The following is an 8,637-nucleotide window of genomic DNA, read 5'->3' as shown; positions in this document are numbered from 1 at the left end:
TCGTTGTCCGGAGAGAAGACAAAAGGCTATACTGGATGTGTCGAGTTCTTGGATGACACCGATGCGGTAAATCTGCCAAATAACTCAAAGATAGTTTATATGGGACACCGTAGGTTCCTACCTAAAGATCACCCTTACCGTAGGAACATAAAAGATTTCAACGGTACTATTGAGAAACGCTTAGCTCCAAAATATCGAGACGGGCCTGCGATACTTCGAGAACTCAACAAATTGGAGGTTGTCCTTGGGAAGGGGGACAATTGTGGTAGAACCGTCTAATTTAATACCTCACAGGAGTGCTTGTCTTCCATTAGACACTAAGCACTCGAGGGAGAACACTAAATTACTTGGTTCCGTCAGGCACACCCTAAGGGAGAACCCGAAAATCAACATTTTTGCCATCAGGATCACAAATGAGAGAATAAAGCTTACATCATTCGTAACCATTTCTTACATCACTTTTAATACACAACAGAGTATAATATTTATTAATATAACAACGGAATGAAATCATATTATCGGAGTTATAAACAATTTAATTAAACAGCGGAATATAAACATGTGAATAGAGTTACAGCGGAAATAAATATCTAATCATGGCATGAGGAAGTATTGAAATATAAACTACGACAACAGATTATGAAACTTTCGTTTATAAAAGCATTTAGTGAGAGTTATAAATAAAAACTACGATCACAACGTAAAGGAATCCTCGCTGAGCCCACCAAGAGGTATCCACACACAAGGGTCAGCTCTAGCATCCACCTGTCACCTGCAACAGGGGGAATAAAACCCTGAGTACTCAATTGTACTAAGCAAGACTTACCCGACAGGAGGAAAGAAAAGACTCCAAGGATATGCAAGGCTATCTGGCTTGTAGGTTTATTGCATTTGTAGGAAGCATTACTAAGCGTGTGTCCTTATGTTCGATTTTTATTAATAGCCGCATTGGTTCATTAACTAACCATTCTATGTAAGCACCTGTGCTACTTTCAAGCAGGTGGTAAGCAATCAGATTTCTTTTGTCCATCTTCCATCTTTCAGTTCTTACTATGATGCTAAACCGTAGACAAGCCGTACCGGATAGCCCGGCGATGCGCGAATCAATGCCCCCAGCTGGGTACCCCGAAAACACATGCCCCGCTTATACCCCGGGCACAAGTAGGACCAACCCATCACTCTCCTATCCCGAGTGTCCAGGTCCCCATCCAAACTAGGACTCTAAGCCCCGCCCCTGAGTCCCAGACTCAGCGCGGTGCAAGGACCTCCTCCACCAAAATAAAACCCTAACAGTCGGTCCGAAAAGAGCCGGATCCATGACAAGAGAGCAACAAGTCTTCCAAGCGCTCATACACAAGTATGTGCTCAGGATAATAAGTCTGTGACTTGCCTAGAATCTTATGCAATGATCGGTCCTTAATTGACACAGACAGGGAAAGCAGTGTAACCAAGCCATGCCCCGCATCCACGGCGACACAACCTCTTACACCCACCAATACCCAAACAATATCCCTGCTCGGTCACCATTTATCATTTCCACCATTTATATTTTTCAAGTGATAATGATATAGTAACATATTTCCTAAAGCTCGCGAGTGACAGGCAATCACTCGACTTCTACCGGAGTCCTGTAGCATAGCATTCTACACGATCCTGTCATACTAGTAAGACTCATAGGATAAAGATATATATATGCAAGTGGGTTTCATTCAACTCCTTAAAACTTAATGCACAAATATAATTTTAAATGCAGAAAGTAGGGGTTATGCACCGGGGCTTGCCTGGGTAAGATATATTAAAAAGTTAGTGTCTGCATCTTCAGATCATCCACCATCAACTGGATAGAAGGCCCATTACAGCATCTCCTGGAGAGAATACCAGTACACCATCTTCGGATTCCCAATCATCCTTCGATCAATCCGTTGATCCATCATCGTACCTATATGATATGCCATGCGATGCAATGCAAAGACATAATTAATCAATTGCAACGGTGACTCGTAAAGTACGACGTACGCCTCTCGAGTTACGGGCCAATTCTAACGATGTCCGTACTTAGACTACATATACACGTCATCGGATAAGGCGTTATTTTCCAACAATTAGTTTAGTTATATAAACCAACGATGTTTCTTTATTCGTAATAGGACATCATTATTTATCTAGTAACTAATTACTCTAGAGCTACAAAAATTACGATGAGCAGCTAATATTGCTAGGAACCTACTGTAAAGATTTCAGATCCAATACTATTACCTATTTATCACGGAAGTTCCTACAAGTTTATTTTCTTATAATATTAAGTATCTTCGAATAATTATATCGCTCCCAAGAATATTATCCAACCATGTGAACAAACTATACTAATAGGTAGATCGTGATTTTAGGAGACTAACAAAACTGGTTTGGCATTTTTATGATTTTTCTATGATTTTCTTTGAATTTTACAAGCTTACTTTATAAGCTAAATTATCAAATACTCTACAACTAAAGAAGGCCGTCAGTCAGTAAATGGCCCAGCTCGGCCTGGCCCGCGAGCAAGCAGCCCAGGCGGCAGCACCAGCCAGCCCAGCGGTGCGGCAGCGATGCAGGTGGCCCAGCAGCGTACTGGTGGCCCAGGCGGGGAAGCAGCAGCCCAACCCGGTGCGCAGCTGCCAGCGGCAGGCAGGCCAACGGCCCATGCGCGGCGCGATGAGCAGGCCGGCCCAGCGAGGCGGTGGCCCCACAAGGCAGGGCAACAGCGCGGGCGGCCCAGCCAAGCCGGCCCAGCCGGCAGGCAGCGGCCTAGGTGGGCGCAGCGCGGGCGGCCCAGGCGACCAAGGCCAGACAGCGGTGGCATTTCGCGATTAGGCCCCTGTGCTTTCTCTAAATGAACTAAGCCTTTACTTGCAAATGTATGAGTCAAGCACATTTTGCAAAATGAATAGGGTAAAACATCGTATTTGCGTTCAAGTCCTTTTCTACCTCAAAACAGAGCATCGCAGGGAAGTTGTCGTAGTTGCGCTCAGTGATGGCGACGCCGTGCTGGTTGCGACAGCGGAGCCGAAGCGGCGCGAGGAGGTACGCAGCCACGACGACGTCGGAACGGCGCGGGTGGACCTAGCGGCGTGGAGATGCGGAGCTCGGCGTGAGGAGGCAGTGGCGTTGCGACTGCGCCTCGGCAGAGGGGCAGAGGAGGTCCGGCCGTTGGGCACGGTCGACCAAAACCCGGCCATCAACGCACCCGCCGGTGGGGGACGACAGCGCGGGGCAGCGATGGGACGCGGTGCGGCCGAGCGCTACAGCACGGCGCCGCGGAGCAGCTGGCCCAGCACGGAACCGGGGCGTGGGCACGGGTGCGCCTTCGCGGTAGTGGCCAGCGACGGAGACGTGGCTCGGGAGGTGCAGTAGGCTGGTGAGGCGGCTCGGGCGCAGGCGGTCGGACGCGGCACAGTAGCCTGTCGGCCGTGGTGCACCGCGGAAACGGAGTGACGGCTGCGCAGCGGTGGTACACGCACGCAAGGAAGAAAGGCGCAGGTAGAGGCAAGGTGCTGCGGAGCTTGAACGGCGGGGCAGCACGGGACCAAGGGGCGAGCGGGAGAGATGGCGCTGCTGGCACAAGCAGCGGGGACGCGGCCGCGCCTGGCACGGGCGCGCTGCGCGTGGAGCAGCTGGTGCCACGCGGGACCGTGGGGCTCACGCGTGCGAGGGAGGGTTGGTACCGGTGGTGCGAGCATGGGTGGTAGCTGGGCAGCGCAGCGGGGAAAAGTAGGCGGAGCTGTGATGCCCACTCGGTAGTAGAGAAGAAAAATAAAGGAGCAGCGCTGGGGAAAACGACGACGGCGGACACAGCCAAGGTTGGTGCTCGGCTCGGAAAAGAATTTGGAGCCAGAGGCAGACAGGCGCACGAGGGTAGGGCGCGTCGGTCGGCCCAGACAGCTCCAAAAATGTGTTCCCGCGCGCTGCGTGCGGTCAACTGCCACAGTGACACGGCCGGCAACGCGACGACGCCGTGACAGGGCGAGGTAAATAGGTCAAGTAGCAAGGGACGCACGACAAGACCACACAAGATAGGCAAAGGGACAACGGGAGTCATAGAAAAGCAGGCGCGTGAGAAAAAAACAGGGAAAGAACAAGGACGTGTTGCGGTCTAAATGCTCGGTGCGACTGCCGCTCACCTAAAAACATCAGACATGGGAGCTCATACTCGTACCAAGCCATGAAACAAAATATCAAAGTGTTATGCGATTATTTTACGCAAAACAATTCGCCACAAACAACGCTTTAAAATATACTTTCAGATTTTTACTGTTGACGCGAAAAGCTGGACTTTTAATTTTTAAAACCCAAAAAATCATCTCGTTAATTTTTCTTAGGCCTAAATCGCGGTGCTAAATAAGGTCGTAACACTGGGGTGTTACAACAATGCAGTAGCAGCGCCTGATGGGAGCGTTTGGAAGAAAAAATCGGTTTTCTGGAAACTACCTTACTGGCCATTTCTGAGTGTACGCCACTGTCTTGATCCTATGCACATCACTAAAAACATGTGCGCTAACACTCTTGACACCTTGATGGACACTGAGGGGACATCGAAGGATTCACTAGCCACACGCCTAGACATGCAACACTTGGGAATCAGGAAGGAGCTGCATCCCGTGGAGTTAGAGAATGGCCGGTTCGAACTTCCGGTTGCGTCATGGACATTGAAGAAGGAAGAAAAGCGTGTGCTTATTTCTTTCTTCAATGAACTTAAAGTCCCGACGGGCTACTGTGCAAACCCGAAGAGGCAAGTGAACATGAGAGAACTCAAGTTCAACTATGGCCCTATGAAGGCCCATGACTGTCATGTCATTATGACTCAGCTGCTCCCTGTTGCCCTGTGTGGTATCCTCCCCCTAAAGGTCTATGCCCCAATCATAAAGTTTTGCTCGTTCTTCAACGCAATCTCAAAAAAGGCCATTGATGTGTCCACGCTAGAGCAGCTACAGCGGGACATAGCCGAAATGCTCGTTAGGCTTGAGATGTATTTCCCGCCGACTTACTTTGATATCTCATTGCATCTGCTCATTCATCTTGTTGACCAAATTAGAGCCCTTGGCCCAATGTACCTGCATCAAATGTTTCCTTTCGAAAGATTGATGAAAGTTTTCAGGAGGTATGTTAGAAACAAATTCAGGTCAGAAGGGGGCATGGTTGAAGGATGGTCAATGGAGGAGACCATTGAGTTCTACACATATTATCTGGACATCAAAAGGGTCATAGTTCCAGAATCTCATCACGAGGGAGGACTACGTGGCCAATGAATGATTGGGGAGAAATCTGTTATAGTAGACGACCCTGTTTCTTTCAGACAGGCATAGTTCGTTGTTCTCTAGCAAGCCAAGGGTGTGATGCCATACATTGACGAGCACAGGCAATCGTTGCAAACTCTGTATCCGAGCAGGTCACAGGCTTGGTTAGATAAAAAACATAAGGAGGAATTTGTTAGCTGGTTGCGACGTCGCTTGCTTGGAATAAAGTTGGGTAATCAACTAGATGCCTTAGCCAAGGAACCTTCGAGTACATATCTTAAGTACTAAGGGTATAAGATCAATGGATTCACATTTTACACAAAAAAGCAAGATGAAAAGAGCACATACCAAAATTGTGGTGTTCGTTTTGATGCTCATGATGAAAACGGCAATGTGCAGGCGACATACTATGGTTTCATAGAGGAGATATGGGAGCTCGCCTACGGTCCATTGAAGACAGCTCTTTTTCGCTGCTAGTGGGTCCGACTCGAGGAAATCAACACTGACAGCGAAGGGTTCACTACCGTTGATCTCACTAAGACCGCATACAGAGACGACCCCTTCGTCCTTGCAAGAGATGTTATGCAAGTCTTCTATGCAAGGGATAACAAGACAAAAGGAAGACTAAAAGTAGTCCTAGAAGGGAAAAGAAATATTGTCGTTATCGATGGAGTGACGAACGAAGAAGACTAAAGGGGCTATCAGGAAATGCCTCCATTCGGGGCGAACGTACCCCTACCTATCCTTCAAGAGGGTGACGAACCTACTTACGTACGAATTGATCACAATGAGGCCCTCATTGTTGATGCACCTAAAGATAGTTAGATTATTTTTAACTATGTAATCATTATGCAGACGTTGTTTCAGCAATTCGCACTGAATATTTAATTTATATTTTGTGCGCATCTCTACAATTTAATTATTGACCATGTAATCAAATATTACGATGATGTTCACAAACACTATTATTTGATAATTATAGACCATTAATTAATTATCATAGAATTAAATAATCAAGACATAATTTTTTGTGTTATTTTAGAATATAAACTAACTGCATTATTTCTATTAATAAATAAATAAAGAAAAGCAAACTAAGCGAACTCCTTACCCTAGCTCAGCGGTTAAGGCCGCGCACTCTGCACTCTGAGACCCGCGCTCCAATCCCAGGTGGGCCAAACTTTTTTGATTTTGCATTTATTATTTAGTAGTGCATTACGATAGAATAAAAGAAAAAAATAAAACTATTCTAACCGAACTCCCTATTCTAACTCAGCGGTTAAGGTCGCGCACTCTCGACCCCGCGACCCACGCTCGACAGCGTGTTTTTATATTTTTTTACTAAAAGTTGGCGGCAGGGCCCTTCACTGCCATTTTGGTTTTAAAACCGGCAGTGATAGCTTCTATCACAGTCGGTTGCTCGAACTGACACAGAAGGCCCAATTCACTGTCGATTTTTAAACTAAAACCAACAGTGATGTTTAGATGCTCCTCACATGCCAACAGTGCTCCCATGACCACAATAGTTGAAACACTGCTCCCACCTACCCCGATAACTTTAGTTCAGAAATAAAAATATATCATGACTGCTAGCCCATATAAAATGGCCCTCGGCCAGGAGCTAGCCTCTCCATGCATGTTGGTTTCAGCCAGGCCTTATCAGCCATGATACAATGTTTTCCTCTCACAATAAACCACATATATCGTTATGCATTGTAGTCCACCAAAATGGTGCGCACATGAGGTACTAGAAGAATGCTACTGAAGATAGAGCAACACCGAAGATTGGAGATGCCACGAGGTTCACAAAGCAGTGATAGCCACCTTCACTGTCTAACTAAATATATCGTTATCGTATATGTAACTTATTTCTAATTTTTTGTAATTTTTTGATGTATTTCATTACTATCTAAATAAATATATCGTTTTTGTTAAAACTTTCCAACTGTAGTATCTAAATAAATATATCCTTTACATATATGCAGCTTCACTGTCGGTTCTATTTAGAAACCGGCAGTGATAGCCACCTTCACTGTCGGTTCTATTTAGAAACCAGCAGTGATGTCCATGCCCCCTATATAAAACAAACTGACGGCCACATACATCGATCCCACCCACCCACGAACTCTCTCAGTCTTATTTCTCACGTTTCATTCTCACTTCTCAAGACATCCACACTCTCTCTACGTGATTTGGTCATGGCTCCTGCATTTTTCAATGGTATTGATATGTTGTCTTCTCCAATATTCTATCTATATTCATTTGATCTATATTTATATTAATGTTTTTTTGCATTCTACATTTATATATATTCTTATTCCTTGTATTCGATCTATATTTAATTATGTTGCCACATTTTACTTGGAAGAATTTTTTGTGCATATATTTTATGTTCATATTTTTTTTGTATTTTATCGATCAGGTGGTATGAACAACGGACCTCCCCCACCACAAGAACCAGGTTTCCACCCTGGCGATGAGTCATTCGCTCCTAATGTGGCCATTCCACGGTTCCCTATTCCAGCTATTGTATGAAACATTTTCCAACATCTTTTGTTTTTTGATGCTAACAAATAAGTGTAATTAGTTTAATATCATTGTTGCATGCATATATGTCACAGACTATATCCCCAATAGATTGGCTGCGAACTGCACTTAGCTGGTTCTTTATCTCGGACATCGTCGAGAACACGACATCTAATGCAAGTGGTCGGCTATGGACGTGTGAACTCAGTTTTTTCATCCATGTAAGGGATTCAAATCATCGGAACCATATCCATAGGACAGGAATACAGAGCCCGGACATGATAAGTGCCTAATTAAGTGTCGTGCGCATCTGTTTAAAGGCACTTCGACGTATTTGCTATGATATGCCTGATTTCTCGCACTTCAAGGCACTTACTTTGAATGTTGGTGATATCCCTGTCCCGCAAGTAAGCGAATGGTTTGCGAGCTACAACCATGCGGATGTGGTAAAATGGTCACTTATACCTGAGTCATGGTTATTTGTTGTTTATTATTGTAATAACATTCTCTATTTTTTTCTTTTTTTCGCATGCAGATTGCGCTACAGGACCTTACCTATGCTGCATGTGGCTTGTGGGCCGTTCTAGACCAAGCTACGGAGCAACTCGGGTACGATTGGGACTTCTGCAATGGAAACCTTGGCCGGCTCACTATAGAAGGACGCCAGTACTGCGTAACGATTGTCGACACAGAATTTTTGCCTCCGTGCCGAGGACACACGTAGCAAGCCGGAAGGGTCCGCTCGATGGAGCAAATCCGCCTGGCTTCAACGCAAGGGTGGTCGACCCTGCGCAATCCTCCCAAGACGTGCCAGTCAATTTGACCCTGCAATTGACAAGGA

This window comes from Miscanthus floridulus, chromosome 10, assembly GCF_019320115.1.
Source record: "Miscanthus floridulus cultivar M001 chromosome 10, ASM1932011v1, whole genome shotgun sequence".
Lineage (NCBI taxonomy): Eukaryota > Viridiplantae > Streptophyta > Magnoliopsida > Poales > Poaceae > Miscanthus > Miscanthus floridulus.
The sequence above is the reverse complement of the archived record's forward strand: the minus strand, read 5'-3'. Positions refer to the sequence as shown.